The sequence below is a fragment of the Arachis ipaensis genome, chromosome B7, assembly GCF_059453495.1.
Source record: "Arachis ipaensis isolate K30076 ecotype BB chromosome B7, ASM5945349v1, whole genome shotgun sequence".
Lineage (NCBI taxonomy): Eukaryota > Viridiplantae > Streptophyta > Magnoliopsida > Fabales > Fabaceae > Arachis > Arachis ipaensis.
The window spans coordinates 8,910,031-8,931,074 of NC_142442.1; the positions used below are offsets into that span (position 1 = coordinate 8,910,031).

Genomic DNA, 21,044 nt, shown 5'->3' on the forward strand with positions numbered 1-21,044 from the left:
AAAAGAGTACAAAATCCTTTGTGATAGGAATTGCCTCATTAAAAACCTTGTGAAGAAAAATCCAATGGAAAAAAACCTGACTAAGAAAAAAAGAGTACAATCTCCCCCTCTTGTCGACATCATTTAACATCTCAAAATCGACGCATCCCAATATGATATACCAATTTTTCAAAGGAGAATTTTGGGAGTGACTTTGTAAATAAATCTGCCAGATTATCACTTGATCGGATCTGTTGGACATCAATTGTCCCTTGATTTTGAAGATCGTGAGTGAAGAAAAATTTGGGAGAAATATGCTTTGTTCTATCTTCTTTAATGTATCCGCTCTTAAGTTGAGCAATGCATGCTGTATTATCTTCAATCAGGACAGTTGGAGCTATCTTATGATCAATCAGTCCACATGATGACAGAATATATTGGATCAAACTCTTGAGCAAAAAACACTCGTGACTTGCTTCATGTATCACTAGTATTTCAGCATGATTAGAGGAGGTTGCTGCTATCATCTGTTTTGTGGACCTCCATGATATAGCTATATCACCATACGTGAATAGGTATCCTGTTTGAGATCTCCCTTTGTGTGGATCCGACAAATATCCTGCATCTGCATAGCCAACTAGTTGTGACTTGGATTCATTGGGATAAAGCAATCCCATATCAACCGTTCCATGAAGATATCGAAAAATTTGTTTGATTCCATTCCAATGTCTTCTGGTTGGAGAAGAACTATACTTTGCTAGTAAATTCACAGCAAATGATATATCAAGTCGTGTGTTATTAGCAAGATATATTAACGCTCCAATGACACTATGGTACTTCCAGACTAAGGATATCTTCATTTTCTTCCTTACGACGGAATTAAGCCTTTTCCACATCCAAAGATCTTACAATCATTGGGGTGCTTAATGGATGTGACTTATCCATATAAAATCTTTTCAAGATCTTTTCTGTGTATGTTGTTTGATGAATAAAGATCCCATTTTTTGTATGTTCGATCTGCAGGCCGAGACAAAATTTAGTCTTTTTAAAATCTTTTATCTCAAACTCTTCTTTTAGAGTTTTTATAATTGTTGGAATCTCTTCAGGAGTTCCAATAATATTTAAATTATTAACGTACACAGCAATTATAATGAATCCAAATGCAAATTTCTTTATGAAAATACATGGACAGATATCATCATTCTTAAATCCGTTTTTGGCCAGATACTCAGTAAGACGATTATACCACATTCATCCAGATTGCTTTAGACCATATAAAGATCTTTGCAATTTTATTGAGTATAACCCCTGTGGATATCCATTGGATGATTTTGACATCTTTAGTTCTTCAGGGACTTTCATATAGATATCACGATCTAATGAGCCGTATAAGTAGGTTGTTACCACATCCATTAAATGCATATGTAATTTATGATATGCAGATAAACTGACCAAATAACGCAATGTTATTGCATCCACTACATAGTAATACGTGTCTTCATAATCTATACTGGGCCTTTGTGAAAAATTTTGTGCCACAAATCGGGCTTTATAACGCACAACTTCATTTTTCTCATTTTGTTTTCTCACAAATACCCATCTGTATCCAATAGGTTTTACATCTTCTGGTGTACGAATTACAGGTCCGAAGACTTTACGTTTTATAACTGAGTCTAACTCAACCTTCATGGCTTCTTCCCATTTTGGCCAATAATTTCTTTGTCGACATTCTTCGACTAATCTTGGCTCAAGATCCTTACTTTCATGCATGCATGATATTTAATGCCACATTATATGCAAATATTTCATTGACAAATGTCTTATTTCGGTCCCATTTCTCTCCTGTAAAGACATAATTTATCGAGATCTTGTCATTTTCACAATTTTCAGGTACCTGAACATCTTTTAGCGTTAAAAATATATCAGAATTTTGGACAACTACAAGTGTCTTTACTATGTCTTTTCAACATGAATAGTATTTACCTCTTTTCTCTTTTGAGAATTTTTGTCTTTGAAACCGATAGGTCTGCTACGCTTCTGGCGTGAATTTGTTTCAGTGGTAATTTGTCCGACTGGAACATCAATTCGAATTGGGACATTTTCCGCTGGTATATAAGATTTTGTTATCCTCTTTGTATCGAAAAATGCATCAGGTAATTCATTTGCTATTCTTTACAAATATATAATCTTTTGAACTTCTAGTTCACATTGCCCTGATCGAGGATCTAAATGCATTAAGGATGATGCATTCCAATTAAGTTCCTTTTCAGGAAGCTTGTTCTCTCCCCCTAATGTTGGAAATTTTGATTAATCAAAATGACAATCCACAAATTGGGCTTTAAATACATCCCTAGTTTGTATCTCAAGATACCTTTCTATAGAGGGATAATCATATCTAACATATATCCCCAATTTTTTTGGATCCTATTTTGGTGCGAGAAGGTGGTGCAATGGGAACATATATCGCATACCCGAATATTCTTAAATGGAAAACATTTAGCTGCTGACTAAAAGCTAATTGCATAGGAGAGAACTGATGGTAACTCGTTGGTCTCAAACGAATAAGTGCTGCTGCATGTAAAATAGCATGCCTCCAAATCGAGGTTGGGAGATTTGTTCTCATAAGTAAGGGTCTAGCAATTAATTGGAGGCGTTTAATAAGTGATTCTGCTAACCCAATTTGTGTGTGAACATGAGCTACTGGATGTTCAACACTTATTCCATTAGCCATACAATAGGCATCAAAAGCTTGGGAAGTAAATTCATCAGCATTATCAAGACGAATTGCTTTGATTGGATTTTTTGGAAACTGTGCTTTTAATCGAATAATTTGAGCAAGTAATCTCGCAAACGCCAGGTTGCGAGAAGACAATAAGCACACATGTGACCTTCTCGAATATGCATTTACTAGGACCATAAAATATCTAAAAGATTCACATGGTGGATGAATAGGTACACATATATCGCCTTGAATCCTTTCTAGGAACTCAGGGGACTCAAATCCAATCTTTACTGGTGATGGCCTTAAAATTAACTTTTTCTGAGAATATGCAACACAACAAAATTCACTAAATTTAAGAATCTTCTGGTTCTTTAGTGAATGTCCATGGAAGTTTTCAATAGTTCTCAGCATCTTGGTTGTTCCCGAATGACCCAATCAGTCATGCCAAATTATAAATTCATTTGGGTTAGTAAACTTCTGGTTTAATTTACATTGGCATGTGATTCAATTGCACTAATTTTAGTATAATACAACCCAGATGAAAGTGAGGGTAACTTTTCTAATATAACTTTTTTATTTGATTCATGGATTGTGATATACAGATACTCATGATTTCCCTCATTCATTGTTTCAATATGATATCCATTTCGGCGAATATCTTTGAAACTCAACAAGTTCCTCAGAGACTTGGTAGATAATAGTGCATTATTTATTATAAATTTTGTTCTTCCAGAAAACAAAATTATAGTTCTTCCGGAACCTTCTATCACATTGTCCGAGACAATAATAGAATTAACATATTCTTCTTTTGGCACAAGATGGGTAAAATATATATTACTTTTGAGAATGGTGTGCGAACTTGCACTATCCGTAAGACAAACATCTTCACTATATGTCATTGTTATTCTCTTCAAAAACAAATAATAATAAATAGAAATATTTACGCAGTAGAATTATTTTCTTAATCGAAAATATTTTTCTAAAAAATATAGTATATACTAAAAAATTTTATTATTATTATCTTGACACTTTCAGTAATTTTAAAATTCATAAACATTATTTATATTCATCGTATTTGAAATTCAAATGCATAGAAAATAAAACTTAACAAGAAGTTCTTTACCTTATTTATTTACATGAATACTTAACAATCTCACATATTAAACTATTCCATCATTGATCAAATGACCAATATTTTCTTCAAGATTCTCAAAGAAATCAGATACATCATAATGAGTGGTGTAATTTTCAGCATCATTTGAAACAAAATTTGTTTTCTTTTCTTTATCATCCTTTTTCAAAGATGCTTGATAAAGATCTACTAGGTGCCTTGGGGTACGACAAGTACGTGACCAATGTCCCTTTCCACCATAATGAAAACATTTATCCTCAATTGATTTATTTTGCCTATTATTTCTTTCTTTATCCCACTTTTGGTGAGATCCTTTCTTGTGAATATAATTTTTCTTCCTTTCATTTTTCTTGTTACCAAAACCTTGCCATTTACCTCTTCTGAGATTATAATTTGCCACATTTACTTTAGAAAATAAGGCGGCGTCAGTTGGGCGCGCTTCATGATTCCTTAAAAGTAATTCATTGTTGCGTTCAACAACAAGAAGGTAAGAAATTAACTCAGAATACTTTTTAAATCATTTTTCTCGATACTGCTGCTGCAAGAGCACATTCGAGGCATGGAAGGTCGAGAAAATTTTTTCTAACATATCATTATCAAATATCTTTTCCCCACATAATTTCATTCGTGAGGTAATTCGAAATATTGCTGAATTATATTCATTTATGGATTTAAAATCCTGTAGACGCAAGTGCGTCCATTCATATCGGGCTTGAAGAAGTATCACCGTCTTTTGATGATTGTACCTTTCTTCAAGGTCTTTCCACAGATCTGCAGGATCTTTTAATATGAGATATTCATTTTTCAATCCTTCGTCAAGATGACAACGAAGAAAAATCATGGCTTTAGCTTTATCCTTCTGGGATACATTATTTTCAGCCTTAATAGTATCTCCAAGATCCATTGAATCAAGATGGATTTTAGCATCTAGTATCCATGATAAATAGTTGTTTCTAGATATATCAAGAACATTAAATTCAAGATGAGAGAATTTTGACATAATAACAATTTTTTACCTGGAGTCTTTCTAAAATTTGATCAGAGTCTCGTGTTGATAACATGTTGTAAAATAAATAAGGAAGATATAATAATAATAAAATAAAAAAGTAGAAGACTCTAATATTAATATTTACCACAATTACTATCTCAATATAATAGAGATGATTAATATACTTATTAATATTATATATAGTAAACTTAAAACCTAAGGAGAGATAAAAAAAAAGAGAGAATTTATATTATAATAATATATAGAGAGAGAAAAATATTTTTATTGTTGTGTGTCTCATATATTTCATATTACGTTGCTATTTATAAATACAAAAAAAATTTATGTTCAAACATAATTAAATATAATCACCCTTGATAAATTAAATCTTATGAAAAATAGTCATTCACCTCATATTCTTATCACAACAGGAATAACCTTGTTTTTAAGTGTCAATGACAAATATGAGATTTGTTCTTAAATAAGAGGAAAAAATAAATAATTTAAGGACTTTTCTTATTCATTCATTTTAATAATATAAGATTGTCTTAGCTAATTTATTTATAAAAATTTAAATGGGTTTAACTCAATTTTAAAAATTAACTCAATAAATATGAGTTATTATTATTTTATTATGCACAAATAATAATACACATTGGGTGCACAAAATAAAATATAAATTCTTATGTACATTTATATTAGCCAGATATATACATCATACATGTAAGTTGTAACTCAACATCATATAAAAGCATCTTGTTTTTCACTTGCTTCGTCATTTGTTTTAATTTATTATTGGTAGCTAGTTTTATTCTCTTTTCCAAACAAGTTTCAAATGGTATTTTATATACTTCTATATTCTATCACCAATCAATCATCGCTGCAGACTACCATCGGTTGCTGACCTTCCGGCAACCACTCTGGTCGCCATCAATGATCCTCCGGGCTCCGGCAACCTCTAGTCATTGTCGGCAATCATCTCCAGCCACCGCCAACCACCATCCATCACCGGTTACTCTAAATTCTAAAATTCAAATCCTAAATTTTAAACTCTAAATTTTAAATTTTAAGTTCTAAATTCTAAACATTAAATCTTAAATTCTAAACATTAAACCCTAAACCTTAAATAATAAACTCTAACTTTTAAACACTAAACCATAAATACCAAACCCTGGATGTGAAATTCTGAATCCAAAATTATAACCACTAAATTCTAAATTTTTTATTTGAATTTTAGATATTTTTATTATTTCTAACTTTGAATATGAGTGAGTATAAAATAGAAAGTTAGTTATAAAATTAAACTAACCTTCAATTCTGTTTTTTTTTTCTGTTTCTATTTTTTTGAATTAGTACCTACTGCACTAATAGTACTTATATCCTCTGTATATAAATGGTGTTGTATTTCAATCCGAGAGTGTGAACAATATTCTAACTTAATGAATGAAGTTCTGTTCCATTTTCTCTCTAGGTATAGTTTCTGCATCAAGGCATGAACTAATCTTCATGTAATCTGTTCTTGCTTCAAGTTCAGTTGTTAACAAGATATCCAGAGCTTGAAGATCCCACCTTTCTTTTTCTCTTTTCTTTAATTGTTCTCTTCCTTTTCTTTCCTCTTTCTTCTCCCTTGTCTATCATTCCTTTCGTGAAAATTTTTTCCCCTTTCTTGGATTCAATCATATCAATCACCCTGTCCGAATCATCCACAAAGAAATCCATCTCTCTTCAGTTTTTAATAAGCTGGACAACAACAATTACAATACGTAGAGATATCAGGTGTTGCTTACAATTCAGAGCTTAAGTCCTAAAGATCACCTTTACTAAGCAAAAATTTCACAACAATATGAAGAAGATGCTGCCAAGAAGACAAAAACTGAAACTGAAGCCTTCAAATAATGGAGACTTGATGATCTCACTCTATCAACCTGGATCCTTGCATCCGTTACCAAACCATTCAAAAACAAGATTTTTCATTGTCATCAATTTCATGAGATTTAGAATACACTCAATGACTATTTTTGAAACGTCAGCTACCAGAATTCAAAGCTTGAAAGCTCAATTGAAATGTGTAAGAAAAACTAGCTCCATCCAAGATTATCTTTCCCAAATCCAAGACTTGGTTGGTTCTCTGCAATTGATTGGATATCAGATTTAACAAGACGATCATATCTCAACAATTCTTGATGGTTTGTCCGAGGAGTATACAGTGTTCAACACCTCTGTACTGTCAAAACTATCCACCTATAAAGTTCCTGAAATTGAATCCTTTCTCAAAGCCTATGATGACATGTTGGAAAGATACAAAAAAAACCCCACGGTGGCATCCCCATGGCTAACCTAACACAAACACAATCCCAGCTTACCTTTCCATCGGATAGGGGCTCCTGGTCTCGACGCAGAAGAGGCGACAGGTTTGGCAGAGGAGGTCGTTCTTCTAATCAAGGCAATCGACCTCAATGCCAGCTTTGTGGTTGCCTGGGTCATGTGGTTCAAACCTGTTTTCATAGACTTGACCCTAATTTTCAAGCCTATGGCACTAGTTCCCCTTCACCACAGCCTGTGTATCCTTACTCTAACACTCAACCACCGCCTCCATCATCTCAATTTCATCAATCCCGCGCCTACTTCTCCAACCCTAATCTCAATCCAGAATCGGTATGGTATCTAGATTCGGGAGCAAGCCACCATGTGACACCAGATTCCTTCAATTTATTGCATTCAACTTCTTCAACTCCAGATTCAGATCAATTATTTGTAGGTAATGGCCAAGGTATGGAAATTCTTACTTATGGACAATCTATTCTTTGTGACAAAAATAGAAAAACCATGTTTCTTTTGAACAAATTACTTCATGTTTCTCATATTACACAAAATTTATTAAGTGTCTTTCAATTTGCTTTAGACAATCAGGTTTATTTTGAATTCTGGTCTTATAATTGTATTGTCCATGACCAAGATTCTCGACAAGTTATTCTCAACGGCAAAGCTAAAAATGGAATATATATTTCTTTGATAAGATGTTTATTCCTGTTTCTGATAGACCTTTAATTTAGTCCATATTTCTTTGATTGGTATATTAGACTATACCCTGTCAGTCAAAGTCATTTTCTTAATCATAGGCTTTTAGAATCTACTCACTGGAATCATTGATGCTCGTTTGATAAATAGATATTATAGAAGAAATACTCACATGATGCATCTTTATATGAAGATGACATTATAAACCCTTAGATGATTAATCAAATATATTTAGTAAGCATATCAACTCATCTAATGGCCCATAATATTATCTTCATGTAAAGATGTCATTATAGGAGTATCCACCTATTATAAATACCAAAAATATATTTTTTTGTACTATAGATAACAATAATAATAAAAAAAAATTAAAGACATAAATCAAAACTATTATTAGTATTTTTTTTAATGAATACTTAATATATTTTTTTGTACCATAGTCTATAGTTCTTTGATTTCAATAATTGGTATATCAGACTATACCCTGTTTAGACATTTTAAAGTTTATATTAGATTATATTTATGTTTTAAAGTGTTTATTTATAATTTATTTATTATTTTATTATAAAATAATTTTTCTAGTTAAATTTCGGTTAAACTAATAAACTAATAAAATAGTAAATTAGTAATTAGACCAGTTCGATGATGAATCCGGTTTTCAAAACCTTTGAGACAAATGATGATTAATTTAAGGTTTAACAAATATCTATATGGTATAAACTTATTCAACTATATGAGGAGGAATTCATCTGCTTTGATTCCTTCCTTGATTAATTAGGTTTTTGGTTTCTTGCAAGTTCAATTTCTGTTTTATTATATGGTTTAAAACTCTTTATTATGCCAATCCATTTTTGACCTTGATTCAAAATTTCATATGATAAGATGTAGATGTCCAAAACAAAATACCGAAAGAAGAGATAGGGTAAACTTGTTATTTAGATTATTTTTTTATTAGTTTAATATTGATAGTAATTAATTATAGTTAGAGTACATAAAGAGTACATAAAATTAACAACAAAAAATTAATTATAGTTTAACATTGATGCTCATTTGATACTACTTTATTTTATTATAATCCATGCATTATAATTTATTTCGTCCTGGATTTGATTAAACAGAAACAGTGACCATAAGAATTAAAAAAAAGTTTGATTAAGTTTAAGATAGAACAATCATGTAACTAATTGTCTGTTTTAATTTTATGTGGCTTTCAGTTTCTTGCATGTAACATGCATTAGTTGCTGCATGCGAAGCAAAGGTAAATCTGAGCATGTAGGAGAAAGGAGTGTAAAACTTTTATCGCGGATGGCACATTTATCGCGGCTTGGTTTTAAATATGAGCTCAAGGCTTGGCACGAATACAGAATCTATAAGGGAAAGACAAGAGGTATAATGATAATAATAATAATAATAATAATCATTCTCTTTTATCGAAAATATGTTAGTTTTTGATTTAGTTGTTTTTTATTTTGTTATCTAGATTATTTTTAATTTTAAATATTTTGTGGTTAATTTTATGTACTCTTTATGTATTTCTTATGTACTCTTAAATATAATTAATTATCATCAATATTAAACGAATAGAAAAATAATCTAAATAATAGATTGAGTTGCTTATATCTTATGATTAATTTTAGGTTTTTTCGATACATCTTACGCACCTGTAAAAAGTGTACAAAAGGGAGACGAGAGTTAGAAAAGAGAGCAATCTCGACAGCAGCTATGCTATACAAATCCTTTTTTATTGTCACTATCTATTAATCACGATCAAGGTAGTAAATTCGTAGTTTTTATCTCGACTCGAAAGATTAGTGTAGAATCGTAATTCATAGAATTGTAATACGAAACGTAAATATAACTCGTAAATTTAAAATATTTATAAAAAAAATTTAACAAGTATGTGTAATATGCTTTATTAAATAGTAAGTGAAAATAAATATAAATATATCAACAAAATAAAAATTTACTATAATAGATTTTTACAACATAAGAACAGTAACACAAGAAAAATCTAGAGGCACGCATAGTTGAGAAAAGTAAAAATAGAAATAGAACAACTAGATGGTAGCACCAGCACATCAGGAACCGGCAAGGCTTAGTGGAACCAAAGAGAAAGAGGCGCTCATTGGAGCAGCGTCAATGGCAACGAGCAACAAGCTTCGTTGAGAGAGGAGAGATTAAGAGAGAATCCAAAAAGACCCACAACTCAGATTTAGAGAACCAAAGAGGGGCAAAAACGGCGCAATACCTAGAATTTCATCCCTCTTCACCACTAATTGGCTAAGAAACCATACTCTTTCCTCAGCTTGCTTCGCTAGACGTTGCACGACGGCAGAACCGCAATTCTACCGAATCTGTGTCTTTACTCGGCGATTCTGCACGAATGGTTGTCGTCCAAGATGAAGACTAGAATCGGAACGGAAAGAAGAGTCAGAGTTGCAAAATCGTTCGATTTAGCAAGTTAGTTGGCGATTCTGTCTACCTTGATCACAACAACTTCACATTTATGAACTATTTATTATTTTGATAATCTCATGTTAGTGTTTTATTATGGTTGTACTAATGAAATGAGATGAAATAATTGAATTATTAAATATGTATTTTATTTGCTTAGTTGTTAGTTGACTATCGGGTACATAAATAAATAAGGGATGCATTTTTTTTAATACAAGTCTGCTACACATATAAGTTTTTTGATATACAACTATACAAGTTTTTGCAAATTCAACAAAAATAATTCTCAGTTTAGATTGCGTGTAAATACGTACTTTCCCAACTCTTGAATAGCGCGAATGACAAACAATTTTTCTCCCCCAATCAAAATCGCAATACTCAAAATTCAAACAAGGATCAAAATCTCTAAAAAAAATATCTCAAAATTGTCGCAGAAAGTGAAGGAAGTTTCGAAACTAAATTTGAAAAGAATTATGAGAAAATGAAATAAGAAGAAGAAGAAAAAGCAGCAGAAGATGAGGAGGTGTTTTAAATGATGCAGAACTTATCAATACAAAAACACCAAAAATTCTTAAATAAAACACATAAATATCTTAGTTTTACACCGAAATTTGCTGCAAATACACAAAAATATTTCTTTTAATGCTGTATTTTTTCTTCTTCTTTTTTTCCTTATTTTTTTCTTTCTTTTAGTTGAATGAATGTAAGTTCATACTCTTCCAAATAATTTTGTAGCATTATGTGTTTATTCTTCTTCTTTGTTTGATTTTTTTGTTTTTATTCTTTTTAAGAGAGTAAAACAAGAAGAAACTTGAGAAGGTAAAACAAGAAGAAAAAGATGAATAAAAATAATAAGAAGAAGAAGATGGTGATGATAAAAAAAAAAGAAGCAGCAGCAGAAGATGAGCAGGAGGAGGAGGAAGAGGAAGAGTTTTGAATTATGCAGAACTTATCAGTACAAAAACACCGAAAATTCTTAAACAATACACATAAATATCTTAGTTTTACACTGAAATTTGTTACAAATACAAAAAAATATTTCCTTTAATGCTACAACTTTTTTCTTCTTATTTTTTTCTTCTTTCTTTCTTTTAGTTGAATGAATGTAAGTTTATCCTCCTCCAAGTAATTTTGTAGCATTATGTATTTTTTCTTCTTTTTTGTTTGATTTTTTTTTGTTTTTATTCTTGTTAAGAGAGTAAAACAAGAAGAAACTTGAGAAGGTAAAATAAGAAGGAAAAGATGAATAAGAAAAGAAGAAGAAGAAGAAGAAGAAGAAGAAGAAGAAGAAGAAGAAGAAGAAGAAGAAGAAGAAGAAGAAGAAGAAGAAGATGGTGATGATGATGAAAAAAAGAAGAAGCAACAGAAGATGAGGAGGAGGAAGAGGAAGAGTTTTGAATTATGCAGAACTTATCAGTACAAAAACACCAAAAATTTCTTAAACAATATGTTGATAAAAAAATTATTTTCGATAACAGTGAGTTGAATCGAAATGAGTTGAGTATGGTTTCTCGAGAAGGTACGCTTGTAAGTCTGAAGTTGGAGGTAATTGGTGCTGATGTGGATTTCGATTGTTTTGTTGATCGAGTAAGCCAAATCGAGTAGGAGATTCGATTCGAAGAATTGAGTAAGGCCTTCAAAAGAGCTGGTCGATTAGTTGTGAAAGTGGGAAGTTAATGGCTTTTATTGCACGAGGAGATCATGAAGAATATCTACAATCATGAGGCGGGAACGGTTACCAAGAGAGACTGCGCTTCAAAATTTGAAATGCCATATTTAATTATAGGGTAAAGTATTAACTTGGTCCTCTATGTTTGGGCGTATTTCTATTTTGGTCCTTAAGGTTTAAAGTGTTCTATTTGAATCCAAAAAAGTTTCATTTACCATCAATTTAGTCCCACAGTGAGGTCAAAATTAAATAATTAACGAAATGTCCTATATAACAATAGTATAAGAACAAAATCGATAATCTGGAGAACAAGTACAAGCTCTAGAAGCACAAAATCAACCGTTGATACATCAATACATTTATTTATTATTTTCTTTAGTTCTATAGAAAATATTTTATTTATATTATAAAAAAATAATAAATAAATGTATTAATACATCCACGGTTGATTTTGTGCCTCTAGAACTTGTACCTGTTCTCTAGATTATCGATTTTGTTCTTGTGCTGTTATTATGTAGGACATTCCGTTAATTATTTAACTTTGACATCATTGTGGACTAAATTGATGCTAAATGAAACTTTTTTGGATTCAAATAGAACACTTTAAACCTTAAGGACCAAAACAGAAATACGCCCAAACATAGGGGACTAATTTAATACTTTACCCTTAATTATAATTAATTGTAAATTAATGAGTAGTTATGTAAGATTAGCCTATAAATACTAGGAAATCTTAGTGAATAAGGGTTGGAACTTTTACTCAGAAAAGAGACTCTGGCACTCTCACGTCCCAGCGAATCCCTGAGTTTGCAATCGAGTTACATTTTCTGTAGGGTTCCTTCCATCTTCTTCTTTCTTTCATTTCATTTTTCCTGTAAGCTTAGCATTTCAATTAATTTTACTTATCAAGTGTTCTTTACTTTCTTTAATCAATTTATCCTTCCGCCTTTAAGTCTTTTATGTTGAAGTCTTTGGATCGAATCGAAGGCATTTTGTTGTTTTCCTTTAATTTCACTGCAAACCTTTCTATTTGTTATCTATTTGTTTTTCGAAACTTCAATTTTTAAGTCTTAATTATTAATTTACAAATTTAGTATATTTTTATTTTCAAATTTGGTCTAATCAAAGACGCTTTTGATGCACTTCTAGAAAATTGGTACTTGCACAGAGGAGTAGGTTTCGCTCCCAGATCATTAGATATCGAACCACCATCGATTTGCTAAAAATCAACAAAACAAATTGGCACGCCCAATGGGACAGTTTTAAATCGAAGTGTGTCAAATAAATCCTTTTTCAGTAATTGTTGGTGTATGCGATTACGAAGTGGGAAGATTATTCACATGGCTAATGAATTATCAAATGTGAATGGTGGGTCATCCACCAATGATAGCATACCGATTTCCATGCAACAAGCCAATGTGTCTTCACGTTCGGAACGTGCAATTGGAACTGAAAGTATAGTCGTTACGACTATTCAAACTGGAAATGTTGGACGTAATACTCGTCCACGTGGTCTTGTGCCACCATATCAACCTCCATTAACTGCTGGTTGGCCCCCTTATGGTCTTGTTCTTGGTTACACTCCACCGGTGGGTGGTTTTATGCTGCCTGTCCGTTTTGGGAATGTAAATAGAGCAAATAATGTTGAAAATCCACAACATTCTGAGTATTCTCGTGATTATCATGTGGGCTCCACTTCCAATGCTGCGAATTCGATGGCAGTATATCGGCAACAAGTGGAGGAGTGTCACCATGACTTGGTTAATTTATTGACTCAGTAAATGACTACAATTTTGAATCCCATGATGGCTGATCATGAATCAAGATTTGAGCGTCTTGCTAGACAAGTTGAAAGAATTGCTCGAATTGTTGATTATGATGAAGGTGAGAGGCATAATGCCAGGGGAAATAACGAAGGAATGGAAAATATTTTTCAAAATAAAAACCATATTCCGAATCGAGAAAATCCTCACGTGGTTCCTTGAGGTTAAAATGCTGATGATTATCTAGCCGGATTGCATGGTGATCGCTATCAAGTTACTAGAATTATAGAAGAAGTGTTAAATCGGGTTGGGCTAAATGTTGGTTTTATGAATCAACCATATTTCGTATCCGCTTTTTCCCAAGTGGTTCAAATGGCTGAAGTGCCAAGAGGGGTGAAAATCCCAAAAATAACCACAAAATTTGCTGGTGAAGTTGGAGAATCGACTACTGAACATGTTACTCGTTATTTGGTCGAAATCGGGAATCTAGCTAATGATGAAAATTTAAAAATAAAATTTTTTCCTTCATCATTGACAAAGAATACATTTACTTGGTTTTCGAATCTTAGATCAAATTTGATTACAACATGGAGTTAGACCATTGATGATTATTTGATACGTTTCAAAAACACTAGAAGTAGATGCTATGTGTCATTACCTGAGAATGAGATAGTAAAAATAGCAATTATGGGATTGGGATTTTATATGCGTAGAAAATTGCTTAATGTGCATATTCCCGATTTGGCCCATCTGGCTGAAAAGGTTCGACAGACCGAACTTATGAAAAGAGAAAAAGAGAAATACAGGAGTGAACAAAGATCAAAGAGTAAACCTTTTACTCGAAAGAAAAAAGTTGCCTATGTAACAATGGAGTCTTCAGAAGAAGAATTCGATTTCGAAACAGAAATCGATTTGGCCGAACTTAAGAAAGGCCCTCCTTATGTTTGTTCTTTGTTGAAGAAATTGCCAAATAATGAAAAGTCGAATGATTCAAAACTAAAAAGTGGGAAAAAATATAGTTTTGATATTTCAAAATTTGATCAGATTTTTGATGTGTTGCTTAAAGATAAACAGTTAATTTTACATGAGGGTAGAACTTTGCTTTCTGTGAAAGATTTAAAAGGAAAGCCTTATTGTAAGTTTCATCAAGCAATAAGTCATTCGACTAATAGTTGTGTCCATTTCAGGGACTTAATTCAAGAGGCAATAATGGAGGGACGGTTGAAATTCGATGATGGCAAGAAAGAAATGAAGGTTGATGTAGATCCTTTCGAAGTTGATGCCAGTTATGTTGAACCTTGCTTTGGAGTGAACACGGTAGGCATGTCCTACGATTTTGATGTGGCTCTCGATGATTTTGAGTCACAGGTCAGATCGGTATACCCTAGAACAGGGGACGGTTTGCTGGACTTCTTAGTTCAACAGAAGATCAAAGATCGGGACGTATCTCTGTGTCCGCGGTGCAATGCTGTTTTTGATGCTGAAGCAGCGACAATCTTTGAAAAAGAAAGGATGAAGAATGAGTTGGCTCATAGGGAAGAACAGGCCCGTCAGAGACAGCCACTCAGGCGTATAGAGGGCTCTAGTTCGAAAACTCCTCAAGAGAATGTAAGTACACCTTTAAGCCGTTCTCAGGCTATAGATGGTTCTATTATAGTCTCTCAACAACGGTATGCTAGAGGCCTACTCCAAAAGGCGAAGATGGAAGCTGCAAATTCGATCCCGACCCCAATGGTTTCTATCCTTAAGCTCACATCCAGTGGTGCTGATCATTTTCAAAATCCAACCCAGTATAGAGAAATTGTAGGATCCCTGCAATACTTGACTATTTTTAGAACAGGCCTTGCTTCTCAGTCAACAAAGTATCTCACTACATGCATTCACCTACAATTGAGCATTGGAAGGCTGTGAAACGAATCCTAAGATATGTGACAGGTACAGTATCGATAGGCATTCGATTTCAGAAATGTACCAATTTTAGATTATTTGCTTTTACAGATTCAGATTGGGCAGGGGATTTGGAAGATAGGAAACCGATCACTGGCTATTGTGTATACTTAGGAAGCAATCTTGTATCATGGAGAAGCAATAAACAAGCCAAGGTTAGCCGCAGTAGTACTGAAGCAGAATACAGGAGTATTGCAGCAGCTTAGTTCGAATTGATATCCATTCAGCAACTCTTAAAGGAACTTAGAGTTCAGCAACTAGTTGCACCAATAATATACTGTGATAATCAAAGCGCGTGTTTATTGGATGCCAATCCAATACTCCGTACGAGGTGCAACTATATGGAGATTGACCTGAACTGCCTCAGAAAAATAGTGAATAAAAAAAAGTCTTATGTTCTTCATATACCCTTCGTAGATCAAATAATTGGGGGCGTTTTCACTAAACCACTTTCAGCACCTCTATTCCACAAGTTCAGAGACAAATTTAAAGTGGTTCTTCAACCCACTGTTAAGTTTAAAAGAGGCTATGAATGAGTATAAAATAAAAAGTTAGTTATAAAATTAAACTAATCCTCAATTATGTTCTTTTTTTTTGTCTTTATTTCCCTGAATTGGTACCTACTGTACTAGTACTACTTATATTCTCTGTGTATAAATAATGTTGTATTTCAGTTCAAGAGAGTGAACAATATTCTAACTCAATGAATGAAATTCTATTCTATTTTTTTTTGGGTATAATTTCTGTATCAATGCATGAATTAATCTTCGTGCAATCTGTTTTTGCTTCAAGTTCAATTGTTAACATTAAATTTTTTTATTGTAAATTATTGACTATTTTATTAGCTAAAAATGATTGGTTCCTAAGATTTTTCTTTTCTTAATTATACAATGAGACAGACAATGATATTATAAAGATGATTATTTCTAATTTCTCTATATTTTATTGAATTTTGATATTTTTATATTCAGAATAAATATAATTAAATCATGTTGAACTCTTAACATTAATTTTTTATTTTTGTCCTCAATCAATATTAAAAATATGAATATGATAGTGCATGGAGGTGCTGGAAAACTGTGAAAGTCAAATCCAACGGCAAGCAAAACTAGCCGCATCCAGCATCACTATTAATATTATTATAATGTTGAATATGATGCATATAATTATAGTGAAATGGATACATGGGCTAACCAGCGCCACACATGATATCAAGTTGTGTTCATTTTACTATTTTAGACTAAATCGATTACCTTGACCAAAAAAAAAAAAGAAAAAAAAAAAAAGACTAAATCGATTAGTGATCTAAATAGATTTTATTTGAGGATTTGAGCAATCTTCTCAAAGAAAATTTAAGAAAGGACAAAAGACGAATAAATTAAACAGTACTGCTACATGTACAAAATTTGTTGATAACCAAACTCAATTAGTTGATCCAGCAACAACTAAAAACACTAAAAAAAAAACTCGTGCCCATGCATTACACATTAACGCTAATTTAAAGTACGCGCATTTTGTTCTTCTTCCACTCTCATTTCAAAACCCTTTTTTCTACTCTCATTTCAAAACCGTTTCATCTTTATCTTCAAATTTTAAAATCTTTTAAAATCAAAGCACAAAAACTCGAACGAACCTTAAGAAGAAAAGAAACTGATGACTATTTAAAGTATAATAAATTTGATTCTTTCTTGTAACACTCTACCACACAGAACTTTACACTTAAGTCATAAAACAGATGTGGTGTGGTATTACGACCTCTAAAATAAAATATATATACGAATAATAATTGGAAGAATATAATATACGAGGAGTCTTGAAGAATAGGTAAAGCAAAATCACAAAATTAAAAGTGCAACGTTAAGGAATAACATAACTTGCGTACGAAGAAAGCTAAGGCACACATACATATATATATATATATATATATATATATATATATATATATATATAGAAGTAAGAGTAGAAGATCGATCAAGGTACAAAATAAACAAGCTCCAACTCAACCTGCGAAGCTAAGGCTGGCCAGAGAAATATTCATATATATACATATAGAAAATCCATAACCCAAAATGCATAAAAGACACCCTAGTTCTCCATAAATCTCTAGGAGGTGCAAAAGTAAAACATATATACATAAGGAGAGTCTATACATATAGATACAACAAAATAGAACAAAAGTGAAATCCCAAAAGCCCACTTCGCTGCAGAGAACTCCAGACGCCTAACGAGATACCTCTCAACCTGCATCTGAAAAACACAAATATCCGTATGGAATGAGAATCGGGGGTTCTCAGCATGGTAAATGTGCCACGTACATAAGATATAAGGTCTTGGAAAAGCCAGAGAAAATCCTAAAACGCCGACACTTAGATATTATAAAACTTAGAGAACTAAAATAGAAACCATAAACAAGTGGTCCTCTAAGGTTCTAACTTAACCAAAATCGAACTAAAATCCTTAATCTCTCCGCCTTTCCTCCGTTTCTCCAACTCCGGTAAAATCACATTGACAAACAAATAGACAATGACAAACACAGGTAGAATACAAGTAATAGATAGCAAGTATAACAAATAGCATATTAAAATCACTTAGGCATTCCCAATTAATGCACAAGCAAGCAATTCAAATAATATACATATGATGTATGCCTGTCCTATGGCTGATGAGTCTTATCTGTTGGTTATCAAGCAAACCCGACAAGTCCGACTGCTAAACCCTGGACTGTCCTCCGACGCGCATCCAAGAGTCTATGCATAGCTTTTTCTCATATATATAAAATTGCTCAATGGGGGTATCCTTTCTGGGAATTTATAAGTGCCCAGTCACCCTTACGTCGTAGGGTCAACAGAGTATCGAGTCTCAACCTGGAAAACGTGGTGGCAAACCATGGTACTTTACCCAGAAAAACTCGTATCTCAGATAAAATAAGTGCATAAGCCACTTAAACTTTCATATTCATTCATAATCATTCCTTATGGCCATAACATCACATATACATCATGTATCTGCACTTTTATACATAATAATCATAACCTGGAGCAAATGGGGTGAACCACACCCTTGCATCTATCCGAGGAGTGTAACAGCTCAGACCACCCGCTATCAAGATATTGTCCGCTTTGGCACATAAGGCCTCACGGTTTTGCCTTTGACGATAGGGATGATAGCCGAAGCCCCTCACACTCACTCGTCAAAACGCATCATGCTAGGTAGAGGTATCGACACCCTTATAAGGCATGCTTCGTTCTCCTCCCCAACCGATATGGGACCTTATAGGGAGCCTCTATACTAACCAACCTGGAGTAAGTGGGGGCGAAACCACAACCTTGCGTCTACCCAGGAGGTACGTTCTCATATGCCTAGGAAGAACAAAGGAGGGGATCCTAACCTCCCACCATCTCACTGGGGGCGATTTTACAATACCAGGAGGAACAAGGAAGGGGATCCTCACCTTCCACCATCTCTTGGGGTCGCACTTTCAAGAAAGAGTGCTCAGATGAAATATTTATTCATTTCTTTAATCAGTTTATATATATATATATATATATATATATATATATATATATATATATATATACTTCTCAAGCTTTCTTCATCTCCAAGTTACCACATCTTCCTAGTTTCATCTCATTACTAGGCATACTACTGAGATCTAGGGTTAAAAGAGTGAAAATAGAGGTTCAAAATTGGGTTTTAAAATGCAAAAGTTTATTTACTAAAAAATAGGGCTCCGCGTACGTGAACCATGTCACGCGTACGCGGGAATGCAATTTTTTCCATCATGCGTACGCATTCCCTCGTCCGCGTACGCAGGTACACTGGACAGAATTGAACGTCCGCATATGAAGCCACATCTCCGCGTACGTGAGGGTTCTTTTTTGCCCATGCCGCGTACGCAGCACATGCATGCCAAACAGAAACGCACAGCCGCGTATGGAGGGGTTTGCGTACGCATGCATTCTAGGTTGGTCAAAAATAGTTAAGTCTGCAGAATTTTAGTTTTATATACCAAACTTCCGACGCGCATAATTTTCTCATTTTAAAACATTTTTCATCCGTTCTTCGAATGACATAAACTTCTCAGACCCCATCTTTATATGAAATAAGTTTGAAAGAATTTGGGGATCCAGAAGCCGAGTTATAACTCGCCGAAGTTTGGCCAAAAATCTAATTTTCACAAAAGTTCATAAACCTCTATTTTCACCAAAAATCAAACTCTATACCAACATTCCACTCATATAAATAGCACCACAACATACCATCTACAACACCATAATCTCCACATCCTACTATAATTAATGATACCTCAATTTTGCATACACTTCCTTCCAACATTTTCAATCATAACATCAAAATCATTAACCTTCACATATCCACAACCAACATTCTCATTTACCACCATCAAAGTCATCATTCATTAATCCTCTTACCACATCAACTATATTCATATCATAAAATCATTGAATCTATCATGCATTTTCAATTCAACATACCATGTCAACTAATCTACCAATCAATCTCCAAAATTTATAATCCAACTTATCCTAGGTCACCTAGCCTAAGTTTTCACAAGACATTATTTAAATACGAGAAACTAAAACCATACCTTGACTGATTTTCTCGTATAACCCAAGACAACCCCACAAGGTAAGCTCACAAGTTCCACTACTAAAATTCAAGTTTCAAGATTCCCAATCAACTCCAATAATTTCAGCCACCAAGGATTTGTTCCAAGAGCTCCAATTTACTGATTCAAACTCCAATTTAACATAAATTCAATCTAATTCATACAATTAACTAAATTAGCACTAGGACACACAAAATTGAATAATCCACAAGTGTTTAGAATTTTCTTACCTTATCATTTGATGATTGGGCTAAAATCCAATAATTATCCAATCTTAGATTGCACCTAAACCACCAAAATCGTCAAAATCACTCAATACACATACAAAAACGCAAAACAGAAAGGGGAAAGAGAACTGGGTGCAAATCACAAAGTTTCTTACCACTTTGTTTAGATAGAAAGAAAAAGGACTCCGAGATGAACGTGTGGTCGTAAACGGCTCGTCAATCGGAGTTTCAGATTGAAAGTTACAAGGATTTGAAGATGGAAGTAAAATGGAAGCTAGGGTTTGGTGCTCTCCCATTCAAGTTCAGGGTGATTCACATAATGAAAGGGATTGAGTGAATGATTTGCTTAATTTGAGTTTATATATGTTGGGTCTTGGACTCGGTCTAACCGGTTTAGTCTGTGGCCTAATTTTAGGCCAAAACTTTTAAAATTAGTGTTAAAATTTATATTTTAATTATTTCTACCTCCTAAAATTATAAAATTCATATTTCTAATTTTTTTATAAATTATAAATTCA

General features: G+C 33.1%; 1 pseudogene across 1 annotated transcript in view; it reads left to right on the forward strand.

Moving 5' to 3' along the window:
• LOC107609903 (protein P21 pseudogene) overlaps positions 1–21,044 on the forward strand; it is a 133,720-nt pseudogene that overhangs the window by 59,553 nt on the left and 53,123 nt on the right. The window lies entirely within an intron of this gene.